Source organism: Parus major, chromosome 2 (genome assembly GCF_001522545.3).
Source record: "Parus major isolate Abel chromosome 2, Parus_major1.1, whole genome shotgun sequence".
Classification (NCBI taxonomy): Eukaryota; Metazoa; Chordata; class Aves; order Passeriformes; family Paridae; genus Parus; species Parus major.
The window spans coordinates 132,902,181-132,915,999 of record NC_031769.1 but is presented as its reverse complement, the minus strand read 5'-3'; the positions used below and the strand labels follow the sequence as shown (position 1 = coordinate 132,915,999).

Below are 13,819 nucleotides of genomic sequence, written 5' to 3'. Positions count from 1 at the left end.
TAAGAAATAAAACCTTATTTAAGTATTTCCTCGCTTGAATACTGTCCAATGTTCTCTGAAACATAAGGTTAAAATAATGGAGATAAGAAAGAACATGCTATCTTCCTGTGTAGCTCCAGTTTTACTTTGATGTTTAACAGCTCATTATATGTTATTTTTAGTAGCGGTAGGTCAGTTTTCTGTTTTGATTTTATGGGTGTTTCATAGAATCATCAGTGGGAAATAGTATTGAAACCATACAAAGATGGTTGTCCTTCAAATTGTTTCGGTTTCTTTCTTATGTGGCACATTTTTATGTAAGCCACTTATGTACTATTTTGTCTCACAATATTTCCCTACTTTTAATTCATAGTAACCTTTGACTATACTTTTCAAACAACTGTGAAAAGTCACTGGAATAGCTGCAGCAAAATTTTAATTTTGCTTAATGAGCTTGACAGCCTCTTTCCCATCTGCATGTCACTAGCATTGCCAGACTATGGAAGACATATATTTCTATTAAGGAATAAAATTCAAGATCTGAAGTATTTTTCTTTAAGTTATTTGCAGTACATATTCTGCCTTATTTTAAAATATTTTAGAATATTTTATAAAAATACCCATACAACTAGTATATTACTAAATGTTCTTGCCCTGGTTTTGGCACACAGGTCAGTGGGAGAGGGTGTGGCAAAGACCCAAATGATATTTGATACACCCCACGTCATTGTTGGGGCAGGGCAGAGACTCTTGGTTCCGTGAAGAAGAGCATTCCTTCTGCTGAGAGAAGCTGTCAGGCAAAACAGTCTGGTATTGTTTTATTCTGCATGTAAATAATTTCTTTGTCTTATACCTTTTGTTATTAATATTGTTGTTCCTACTTTTTTCTTATGTGTGCTAGTTTGAAAGCAAACAGTGGGAGATCCCAAGTCAGAAACATATTTAATATGAAAATTAAAATAAATGCAATAATACAAAAACAGTAAAAGTCAGAATATAACCTGACACCCTGTTGGTCAGGGTGTTGGTACAGTCTGATTAAATGGTGGCTGCAGTTCTTCTGGAGTGACAGATGTGGTTCTGTTGAAGCAATGATCCTGTAGAAGGGATTGATCTTCCACTGGAGGTCGAGAGGTGGTTATGGAACTCTTATCCTCTAGGAGTTCAATGGATAAGGCTGCCTGTGTGGTTCCCAGTCTCAGATTATATCCAGGTAGGAATGTTTGGCTCCTCCCTCTGGGTGGAGCATCTCCCAATGGGATGATGTAATTTTATCAGTCATGCAGCGAGACTCAATGGCCCATTAACAGAAGATATCCCTCTGGAGGGAGGATGGCTGGGGAAGAGATAAAGAACACTGCCACACCTAGTTTTAACAGCTTATGAAGAGGGTGATAGAATACATACTTTAGGTGTATGTAAAGTATGTAAGAATACATACTTTGCATACACCTTACACTGTAGCCTAAGACATTAAATCATTCTTTTTTCCACAGAATTATTCTTATCTTAACCTGTGATCTTTATCATTCAGGAAAGGAGAGGAGCGGTTCATGGTCTTTTTAGTGGGAGTACTAAATTGGGGAAAACTATTTCTAAACCACAACAGTTGTGGAAAATGCTACTGAGCCAAGAACGATATGGCAGTCAAGCTGAGTTTTCTTAAACAAAATCATCGGCTATTGCTTTCATTGCTCCTTGTTACACAGAAAATTATGGATGCTTAAGAAGCCATGGCATTCAACTATTTGTCAATCTTCAGTGTTTACAGACCTAACTCAAACTGAAGGAAAACTTCATAAGATTTTCAGTTTTCTGCATGGAATTGTTTCCTGTGAGCAGTACAGCTTTCTTGAACATATGACAAAAAGCAAAACTTTCATCAAGCTAGTTCTGATGGAACACTACAGTTTTTGAAGGTGATGTAGCCCCCATTTTTTCAGTTTGACTGTCTTTGAGATAACCTGTGAAATTATGAGGACATTATATATTTACATACTTTAGACATTCTTAAAAATCTAAATTTTTGGTAGTAACTATCTGAATATGTAAATGAAATTTCTCCCAGAAAAATAACTGAATGTGAATTTAACTGTGCACATATTTAAAATTAATTCATCAGCATTTTATTCTAATTATGGAGTTCAAAAAGGCCTGTCAACAAAAAAAAGCTGATTTTGCAGTTATCAGCAAATAAAAATAACCCCATAGATCTGCTTCTAATGGAATTAGGTGATACTGTCAAAATGAAGGGAAAAGGTATTGCTTTCAATCTTTCAACCATAAACTATTATGCTGTACTATTATAACAATACCATGCCATTTTATAAACTGTCATTAGTAATAAAACAGTAAATTTTTTTTTTTACATTTGCTACAGATTTACAACATATCTCCCTGGGTTAGTTCTGGAAAACATTTAGGGGACCTATTGCTTGATTTTGCTCATTATTTGAGGCAGGGTTGCAAGCCAGACGTGGGTTTATTACTGTCACCTCATCTGAGGGAACGGCCCCAGCTTTCAAAGGCTCAGAATATTTTTGCTTCTGCTACACTGAAGTGTTTCAAGATTGTACTGAAATCCTGCAGCAGCTCAGCTGTGAGTTTAAGTGTTAGCCTGTATTTATTTTTGTTCTAGTGTATAAAAAGCCTGCTAGAAAGTGAACAAAATTATCTTCTTTGCTTAGTTTTCATGAGATTGCAAATATTTTAAATCCTAATAGCAATTTCTCTTTTTCTTAATATTGTTTTCCAGTCTCGAGGCTTCTGATACTCATCAGAAAGATCTAACAAAGTCTTCCAAAAAGTTTCCTAGTGTCAGTGATTTGTACTTGAGGTAAAACACTGGTTCAGCTGAAAATAAAAACAACACTTGATTTTGTATTACTAGTAAAACATAGTCAGGAAACCAAACTAAAAGAAGAACCCAATAAAAATGAGAATCTCATTTTGACATCAAGCCAATACACATTTCTCTCAGAAGTAACAACAAAGTATCCAATGTATTTTCCCTGGCTTAAACTTTACTATCAAAAAGATAACTAAAAATCCTCTCCCCTCTATTTAAACAAAACCAAAAGGTAATACCAAGTTGATTTCCATTTTGACAGCATGAACTAAGACAACTGTGTTGGGACATCTGAAATGAAATCTCTGACCTGGGGCAGATACAAGTGGTCAGGGTTCAGTTGAGTGATCAGGTATTACTTCTGGTGAAGGATCTCATCCATCAAATGACTCTTGAGGGAAGAGCTGAAAGAAGAAAAGAAAGCTGAAAAAGTGTCTTTCTTTTGTTGTATTTGACTTAAAAATCAGAATAAGCTTTGTTTTCTTAAGGTTTTTGTTATCTTTCTGTAGTGTTACCAGAAAGATGCCTTTCTTCAGGAAAAACACACAAAGTTTTTCCTTGTATTAATAACAACTGCTTACCTAAGTTTCCATTATGATTCTGATTTAGCATTCATCTAAACCACTCTTTGGGACCATGGAATTAAGCAGAGCTCCTGGAATCTTAAGGCTCAGTACTGAGGTGGAAATGACTTGGGTCTCAGGTGGAGTAAGAGCTAGATGACTTGGATTACCCACAGGCACTAGGATCTAAAGGAAAGCCCCTTGGTAGAACCCACAGCAGCAGGAAACATGCAGACCTAATCCAGAGAGTCAGATCAGGTGAGACAAAAAGTGATTAATTTGCCTTCCTGGGAGGTGAGGGATGACACCACTTTCTGGCCTCACCATTAGGGCTGGCAAAGGAGCAGGATGGCACGAGATTTAAGGGTGATGAATTTTTCAGTTTTCATAAGGAAGTAGTGTAGTGGGCTCTCCACCAAGGGAATGGGACATTCCCAATCCCACAGAAACAGTGCCAGTTCTGTTTGACTAGCAGAAGGCAATTTTGGTTCCTTTCCCTTTTAATGTGTCTTTGTTTTAAAGAGATATTTTTGGTTTCTGATGTTTTTTAATATACACATAGATTAACAATATGATGCACAAAAATTTAGGAAAAGTTGAAAGCGGTAAGGAAATATCTCAACAGATTAAAATTCAATGGAAAATCAAACTTGTTCTTTTGCCAATTCACAGTTGAGAATGTACTTACTTAGAATGTACTCATTATTTTTGAGTTGCAATCACAGAAAACTAAAATTAGATTTGTACTTCATATTGTATAGAATAATATATAATATATAATATTATTTCATTTATATTTTTATTTTATTATTTATTTTATTTATAATGATATTTTATTTTTATTATCTATAATTTTATATATTCTATGTTCTATTTTCTATATTATATATTACATATAATATATTATATACTTCATATTAATATATTTATACTTCATATCATCACCCTCATTAAAATTTGAGGTGACTCAAATTTTTTGGAATTAACTTTCTTCTGCATGAGACCTCTCCCCTTCTGTTTAGTTTTAATTCTGACTACAAGGAGCAGCTTTTGCAACAATTTCATTATTCAGCTTCTTGATAAACTCATAGGATGGAGATATTCAAAATTCCTATAGATATAGCTAGTCAGAAATGATATTAAATTTGTATTATTAGCAGTCAAAAAGGTGCATTAACCCTTTTGGCTTTCCTGAGCATCTGGGAATGGTATCTAAATATTTTCTTTTGAAAATATTTATGTCTGCAACATCTGAAATGCACTTGCCACAGTACTTTTGAATAACTCTGACAAGGAAAATAAATTTCCTGCATTCTCCGTATGGTCATCAGTGGGGCTACCCGCCTGCATTCCAGAGTATGTTGACAAATCATATTACATGGCTTTAAGTTGCCTCATTGCTTTCAACTCAAATTCACAACTACAGCTACATAAACATGCTATGGACTTCTAGAGTTGTAATTTTAATGGTTCATGATCTCATACTGTCACTGTTTGTTGTAATATGCTAAACACATGGAAGTAAAAATGATACATTAACTGATTTAATAGGGTACGTACAGTATAAGGTTTTTCCCAAATTAGTGTATAAGTCTGACTATTGTAAATAGAACCTGTTGTTTTACAGACTCCCATCTTTCTAGAAACAGATATTTCTTTTTAAAGGCCTTACTAACTGTTCAGAATAACTTACTTTTACTCAGGAAACCTGAATATTCCCAGGAACCACTTGGAGCAAAGGGATCAACCTAATTGGGTGAGGTTCTATTATATTTAATATTTATTTCCAGATCACAGGATGTTCTGGGTTAGAAGGGACCCACAAAGATCATCAATTCTACCTCTTAAGTGAATGGCTTATAGGGGGATTGGACCCACAGCCCTGATACTACAGCACCACGCTCCAGCCTCTAACTCAGGGTCATTCAGCAGTGGCAAAGAGACATTCTCTGAGGGAGGGCTCAGCTTGAGCTGCTTTGAACAGCAAGCACTTTATATCTAGCTGGAAACAGAGACATTTTTCTTACCTTTGTCCTAAAGACATCCAAAAAGTAGTAAATAATGCCATAACATGCAATGGCATCAACACTGTCTTTAGCTACTGCCAGCATTTCAGATTCTCCTTTTAGTTAGCATTTATTTTGAATTAGTAGGTCAATGCAAGTCGTAGCTGGGGCAGCACAGAGGTGGAGTTTGTGTGGCACCTGCACCAGCCTTAAATATCAGCCAGAGCTGGTTTTGACTCCACTTTCCTCACTACTAAATTCACTCAAGTTTTGAAATGCAAGAAGTGATGATTATTACAGACGATTAATTTCTGAACATTTGAAGAGAACAAGGTATGCAACTAAATCTTCATCTGGATTTAATGTTTGGATATAACAAATTTACAGCAATAAGATCTGCTGATATCACTAAAATTAGATCCTGGCTAGATTTTTCAATGGAGAAATAGATAATAGATAATGAGAATATATTTTTATTTCTAATGAAAATGTTTTCTCACTAAGGCTTTCAGTACTGGACTTGGCCTGTGTTTTTTCATATGCTCAGACTTTTCTCATTCTAGGCCAGCTCTCCTGGTAATGTACATTATCACAGTGAGCTAATTCTCATGTAGTTCTTTATATTTCTCAGAATCTGGAGATTGAAGGAGCAATTAATTAGGCTAGGATAAAATTAAATGGACACATCCAGAAGAATTGGCAACTTATTTGTTGATGCTGGCTACCATGTCTATCTATTTTTATTGTACTGTTTTTCTTTGCAATACACCGTTACAAGTTGGAAAATACCTTAAGATCTGAAAACAAGCTTAGAATGCTGCAGTCTAAAGGTTAGCATTACCCTCCACTAGAATTATCGACAGCATTAATTAACTGTTTAAAATAGTGCAGAAAGTGTAAAAAGTAGATGCAGCCAAGTTCAAACTAGGCCCTACCTTGTGTTCTAATTATGCTTCAAAAAATCACAGTAAATTACTTTTGTGAACATACAGTTTGGCAACTACAGCTTCAGGTTGCAAGATAAATTACCTAGGGAAGTGCTCTAGCTTCTGTATGGCAGGCACCAAGGAAATCAAACTTTCAGCAGGAAGAAACAGATCCTGAAGTAGGAGGGAAGCAAAATTCTTGGCTTGTTCACCATGTGCCTCTCTAAGCAATTTCTCTCAAATTTGTACCAGTGCTAAAAGGAGATATGTAGCATTCTTTAATACTCTGTGTGCTAATGACAGTATTTAATCTCTATGTTAGAAGTGATGTTTCCATAGCTGCCATAGATTTATAAATCCTAGCTCACTCATTTTCACCCATTTTTCCTGCAAAGCTTTGATAAAGCTCATCAGAAAGCAACACTCATGAGGGATTATTAACTGATTTTTGGTTTTGGAGATTTTGTCTGTATAGAGAAATTTCCACATCTTCTCTCATTCTCACAAGAAACAAGAGCTGTTCACAGAAACTCAAGTTCATCCAAAAACTTTAAAACTCTGGACGATACTTCTTCCACACTTCTGGTAAATGTCTTTTCACTGCAATGATTGCAAAGCCCTTTAACAGACAAAAAAAGATTTGCAATTGTATCTACAATTTCCGAGTATGGTTTCAGGATACCAATGAAACCACTTACTGATGTGGAAAGGTAACCACAATATCTTGTTTGCTATAATTAGACGATAGTATGTCAAATAGATAACACCTAAAATTGAGAGGCAGAGGCAAAAGGTGGTTTTGTGCTGTTGGTACAAAATTAAGTCTGATTTAATTTAGCAAAATTACTATTGTGCATGACTGTAATGAGTCATAAAATCTTTTCCAGTGGTTTTCATTTACCACTGCATATGCAAATCCTTACCTTTAATTTAAATGGAAGATCTTAAGGGAACGATCTCAATTGTAAAGGATAGAGAATTCCAGAAGGGAAAAACAAACAAAACAAAAACCATAAGGAATATTATGTCACCTTCATCCTTAGTGCTTTCTAGGAAGGAGTTTATCTCACCAGCAAGGAATGAAGGTCTTGTGTCAAGAGAGATTCTCTTACATCTATGCAGAAGTAGTGACTCTTAGACATAAGTTGATAAAACTATGCCATAAAATGAATGAAAGTATTAAATATTCTGATTAAGAATTGGATATAGGTTCTGTACCATTAGTATTTATTTACTGATATACAAGATGAAATCATCATTTTATGGCAAATCTTAATTTTATGCAATATTTTTAGACAAATGAGATAATTAATAGAGGTAGAAGGGGAAAAAAAACACCTGCTTAATTAGTTGATTTAAAACTTTATCATCCAAAGCTCTCAGGAACTAAATAGCACTATCAAAGCCAGAGAAGCATATGGGCAGAAACTAGTTAAGCCAAGCTCCCAGTGTCAGACAATTACGTTAAATATGTGCTGATTTCCAGGTGCAGGCAAATATCTCCATAGGAACAGTGTCACTCCACCTAGAATTAATAAATTGGAACTAACATCTACCACTCAGTGTATATCTCAGCTGCCATATGAGATTTAGTCATCAGTAGGATAACTTTTGGTGAGTAACCTTTATCTTGACTACTTGATATATAAAATGTCTGCTTTTGTGAAGTTTTATCCTGTTAATTGCAACATTCATTTGGCTCTGCACTAAAACCAGTAAAATTATGATTTCCACTCTCTTCTTCTCACTCTTTCACAGGCTTCTGCTGGGTACCCTCAGCTGCTCTTTTTCAGCTTGCCAAGTCATAGTCCACATAAGAATTTTTTGTACAGAAACTTTCATTTTTCAGATGTCTTTTTCTGTTTCTGTTCCAGTCTTGTATCTTTTCTGAGATGGGAGGACAAGGCCTGTGCAGAGCAGGCAGGACATGTGCACTTCCTAGAGTGTACAGTGGTACCCCAAAGCTCTCTTTATTGCCTGTTCAACATATACTCCAAATACAGGTAGTTCTGTCTTTACACCTTTGTGCTTTGGAAACAGACCATTTCATAGGTAAAGCATTTCTTCTGCAAAATTTTTCCAAATATTGTGTTTTGCTTGGCGGTCCATATATGATAATATGTCTCCACATTTAGGTATGAAATAGAAAAATGTTATTTAAATTACATATGAAATTAAGAGTCTTACTGCTTCTTAGTAGAAAATCAGGAAAATTCACCCCTCAGTCAAAGTAAAATAAAACAATTAAGTGAAAAATAATTAAACGCACTGTAATAGAAATACCTTATCCTTCTAGAAGAAAGCCATACTGGTTATCTCTTCTGAAGTGAATTAGATCTGGGAAAGAGAGGAAGCTTGGTCTGGTTCTTATAGAGATTTCATCACCATGTAAAGACAGAGGAGAACTCATTTAGAAAATCAATAAAATTTGAAAGAGTCTTCATCATTAATAGAATTTGAATAGTACCATATGTATAGATCTACAGACATGAGCAATATTCATGCAACTTGTGCTTCTAGGCCCTAATATATAAAAAATGAGAAACATAACCCTTTTTTCATTCCTTTTTGCCCATTACTGATAAAATTACAAGCCCTTATTGGATAGCATAAGTTCCAAACCAGGGATCAGTAATTGATTCAGCTGAAGGAAGTAAAATGTCTACAGATACCTACAAACAAAAATTGAAGACAAAAGAAGTTTACACAATTACAGTGACTTTTTAAAGAGGTCATATATACACTAAGAGTATGTATTAAAATCAGATATAAAGTTAAGAACACTCTTTTGGAAGTGTGGAAAATTAACTTACTCAACAGCATGGGGCAGACAGAACTGCTTCTAAGAGCTGAATTTACCAAGAATTTGCATTGGCATGGCAACTGATTAACATGAAAAGTCACCAAGAACTTGTGTAAACTTGAGCAACCTTCATTTAGATGCAAAATCAATTTCCCTACAATGAAAAGCCACTGAAAAGTATAATTTATTTTTTTTTCTATATTAAGCTTCTTTAGAGTATTTTATATAAACCAGCTCCAGCTGAGGTTTACTCTCAAATCCACAGTATACCCTGATACCTAGTTACCTGAACATTTTGGCAGTGTTGTTACCTTCATAGTCATAGGTCAAGAGAGAAGTCTTTGGCACTAGAGCTGATTTTCACTTGGTTTAATCCACTTTTGTGCAAAGTCTTCCAAATCTGAATGTTTCCAGTGATTTGCTGATATCATACCCCTTTTGTAGTTAAATATAGATCTAGTAATATTGTTCCTCCTTTTGATAATTTGCAGTCAAAAAAAGGAACTTTGACTTGAGGGGGAAGTACAAAGCTACCTTAATTGCAAAGCAAAAAATAAAAGCTAGGAGTGTTAAGTTTTTCTTCTTGCATGCATTAGTAATTAGCTCACTTGCGCTAAGGACTTAGTCCAAGATACTGAAATCAGTTAGAGGTAGGAGGTAATATGGTTGAAGTCAACTTATCCTGAATTCCAATTATTTGCTTTCTATAATCTACAGAAGCAGGCAGAAAGGGAATCCATACAGAAATGTAGAGACATTCTTCTGGATGCCTGCAGATTCCTCTTTGCAGAAATGGGCAGGGGAGAAGATAGGAAGGGATCAGGATGGGATCAGGATGGGTTGTGTTCTGTTTCTTTAGAGGCATAAATCTCCTTTCTGAAGCAGGAAACTCTTCTTAAACAGACTGTGAAAACTGCTGAAAACACTAAAAACATATTTAGTGGTCTGTGTTAACAACTAAAATTGCGGATAAGCACGATCTTTACTGAGACACTAAACAGATTCAAGTGTGACTCACACTGAGGCATATAAACTAGTAAAAAGGTGTCATCCTGCATTGACAATTAACAGATGAATGACACTTTCTTGTAATTCACTAATTTAATTGAAATATAGGAAGGCATTAAAAAGATAACAAGTAGGGAGTGGAGAGACAACTGCAACACTTAAACATTTTAATGGTATCTTTAGGTTCATTAGTTAGGTTTAGATATTAGCCAGAATGTTTTATAAATCGCTCCTGCTATCTGTAACTGACTCATCAATCCATGGGCAGAAAAGTTTCTTCAACCTCTAATTGAAGAACCTTGTTCAGAGGGGCTCTGTGTCTATTTCCTCAGAAATTAAGAAAAAGCACTAAATAGATTAAGAGATTAGGGAGATTTGAAAAATGTTTCTAAAAGCAGAGCAGAAAGAGAGCTTTCATCCTTCCCTCTATGAAACATCCAACAAACACCTGTGGGCTTACCCTGTTGCATTAATGGTAATGGAATGACACCAACAGAAAATTCACCTCCCATTCCTTTTCCTCCTTCTTTCACTATTTTTTTGTCCCTTGAGAGAGTCCATGTGTCTCTGTGGCAGCTGGAGGCATCTTCCTTTTGTCACAGCAACCATGACTATATATTGGGATAAGCAGCATTAGAGGCTGAGAAGGTACAGAAAAATTCAACAATGTAGATGCACCATGGAATTTAGAAAATATTATATTTCACTGTAAATAAACTTTATTTCATAGGTCAAATCCTGCCATAGTGTCTCCCTTCAATCCTACAATCATACAGGCAGTGTAAATGAAAATTAAAAAAAGTTTACAAGATAGGTTAGAAGGGCTCTTTCTTGATCACAATTCATGTATTAGTCATAAAGAATTGTGAATATTTTCTGTTCTTAGCAAAGATCTTGCTTTTGATATCTTATATAAAAAGAACACAGTTTAGTTTAATTTAACCCTTACAAATCAAAGCTGAAATATCAACTAAACCAGTAAGCAGGAAAAAATGTACTAATGTTGCAACTTCACAAGATGGTATGTGCAAAATGAATTTGTACTTAGAGACCATGCTGTGCCTTGGAACAGTGAAAGTTTTTACCACCTCTTTCATTCATCTGCTAGTTGAATCTGTTTCCTGATGCATGAGTTACTTGTGAGTCTTCACATACCTTCTAACTCTCATGCAAGTAAAAAAGATGTTTCTGTTATTGGGATTTTAGCGGATCAAACAATCCTTCTTGCAAGAAACGCCATCCCTCCTCTGGCAGCCAGGGTTCCGGCTTCTCCTACAGGGCAAGAAGTTACTGGCCAGAGTTCTCCTTTCTTCTTACCATACTCGGTGTTTCTTCCAAATCTGTGTCTAAAGGAAATGAGATCTACAAATCTGGCATCAGGGTCACTTGTAAAATGCCTGTGTCACCTCTGACAGCCTAAGAAGAATGAACTTTTCCTGGCTGTGTCCTCTCAGGAATTGTGGTAAGGATGGCCCATCTGACCTGAGTTCGGATCCCAAGTGAAAGCAGCAGGGCTGAGACATCACATTTATTTTTTTAATCTTAGTTCTAAACAGTTTTCACATCTCCTCCCAGTCTTCCTGGAAAAGGCTCAGATTCAGTTTGGTTTCAGCACTGGGCAAAGGTTCAGTAAGACTGCATCCGAAACAGCAGTTTTCCTGAGAAGAGAGATTCATGTTCAGAAGAAAAATAAAGAAGAATAATCAGTTGAAGAAACCTAAAGCCTCTTCCTACTTCCATCTCTATGAAATATCAGCAAGTATTAGATTATATTTCTCCTACTTGTATTCATTAATATAAGAAAGGGACACAAATAGCTTAACTCCCAGCAGTAACTCAGATTAGTGTGGAAAATACGGTCCTCTACTGGGCTCTATTTACATTTAACCTATTAGATAAATGTTCAGCCAAAGCCTCCTCTCATTTACACAAAGAAACCTACCAGTTATAGCACAGTTTGGTTGTTACATGAGGAAGAATTGTTCCAGTTTCTTCTATACCTGCACTTTGTGTTAATTCCTCACAAAGATCTATTTTACCACTTTTGTGCCAAAATACTCTCAAGCTTAAGTAACTTTCAACCCCTCTTTCTCCAGCCTTGAGACTCATCATGGCAGTTTGGCTTTGGTGTAGGTGCTGAAAACTAGGTTTGATGAGGGAGAGAAAAATAACTTGATAGTGTGCTGTGGATTGGCATGAAAGATGTGCTGGCACTTGCGTGAGTTAACCAGATTACTCAAGAGTAGCAAAGATTCAAGAAAATTATTCAGGTCACCCCAAAATCTTCTCAGTTTAGCAGTTCTTGTAACAGGTCCAAAATATATGTAAATGCTCATTTAGAACAAGGAAAGTATTTTTGCTCAATATCAATTAAACAATACCAAGTGTATATTGTTTATAATAAGTAATATTATTTAAGGAGATAATATTTATTTAAGGAGATACTAGCCTTCCTAAAAGGCTTGTTTCTTGGTTGTTTTAGTTTTAAATATACAACATGGAAAAATAATCCATGAAAAGTCTTTCATTGAAGTATCTGCAAAGGTATTGTAGCACAAGAAAAAGTAGTTTAGATATCTGTAGAGTGTTTCTGCCTCTCTCTTGCTTCCTCCATGTATGTGTTTCTAAAAATAGATATTTTTAAATGGCCTTCCAAGGCACTCCCTAAAGAAAACAGTAATCCAGTAAGTGGAAGGCATTATGAAAACAACTGTAAGAGATATTGAACCAGCAAGACAGCCCTCTGCAGGGACGAACTTCAAATTTGAGGAGCACAGCACTGAAGGCAGACTGACCAAAGGAATTCCTTCTGAAACCTGGTGTTGACAGGGTAACAGCAGGGCTGGCTCCTACAAGAGCATGCCAGCATACAACTCAATATGAAAACTGTGACATACATTAGCTAAAATTAAAGAAAACATTAGTCAAAGCAAGATAATGGATTCTCAGTTGACAAAAGGGTCAGTGGTAAGAATGTAAATTCAAGTGTGAGACTACATCTCCCATCAATGAGATCAGTCACGATGTATATGGCATCTGCTATTAAATTTAGTGACCAACACTAGTACAATTTCATGAAAGAAAATTGAGAAACAATCAATGATATGTGTGACTGCACATCTGTACATCAATCTCTTAAGGATCTCTTCCTTACTAATATTTCTTTATAAATGATCACCAGAATCAAGGACCTTGGGGCAATTTTATATTTCCTGTGCACTTCAACATGGCCTAAAAAATGGGAAGAGGGGAATACTCCCCAGTATTGAATAGCTCTAAAAGAAGGTTTTCTACAATAGCTCAAAATGATTTATAGTATTCAAATAACATCTCTTCTGGAAGGCTCTATCTTGTTAAAGTGTAGTGTAGGGAAGGAAATAACTCACACACAGCACATGCCTTGCAGCTGTCCAAAATCAGTGACCAGGGATAACAAAAATGTTAGGGAGACACAGAGCTTTTCTGGGTCTGGGCTGTGTGATGTGAGAGAGACCTGCAAAGCTCTTTGGAGTGGAATAAACAACAGCTGCAATGAGCTGCAGCTCAAGCTGATATAGAAACTTCTTTACTAGAAGAAGTTGTCATACTGACATTTCAAATCACAGTTCTGGCTTCCCATGAGCTTTAGGTCCTTTGAAATGTGGCTATGGACATGTCACATTTCCCAGGCAGTCTGAAAGCTGATG

General features: G+C 35.8%; 1 long non-coding RNA gene across 1 annotated transcript in view; it reads right to left on the bottom strand.

Annotated features, from left to right (window-relative positions):
• Window positions 1-1,279: 1,279 nt before the first annotated feature.
• Window positions 1,280-13,819, bottom strand: part of LOC107200932 — a 37,010-nt gene continuing 24,470 nt past the window's right edge. The window contains exons 4-5 of the long non-coding RNA XR_004496219.1: window positions 8,606-11,791; window positions 1,280-3,231 (exon numbers count right to left, since the gene is read on the bottom strand). This is a non-coding gene — a long non-coding RNA (uncharacterized LOC107200932). The remainder of the gene's footprint in view (window positions 3,232-8,605; window positions 11,792-13,819) is intronic.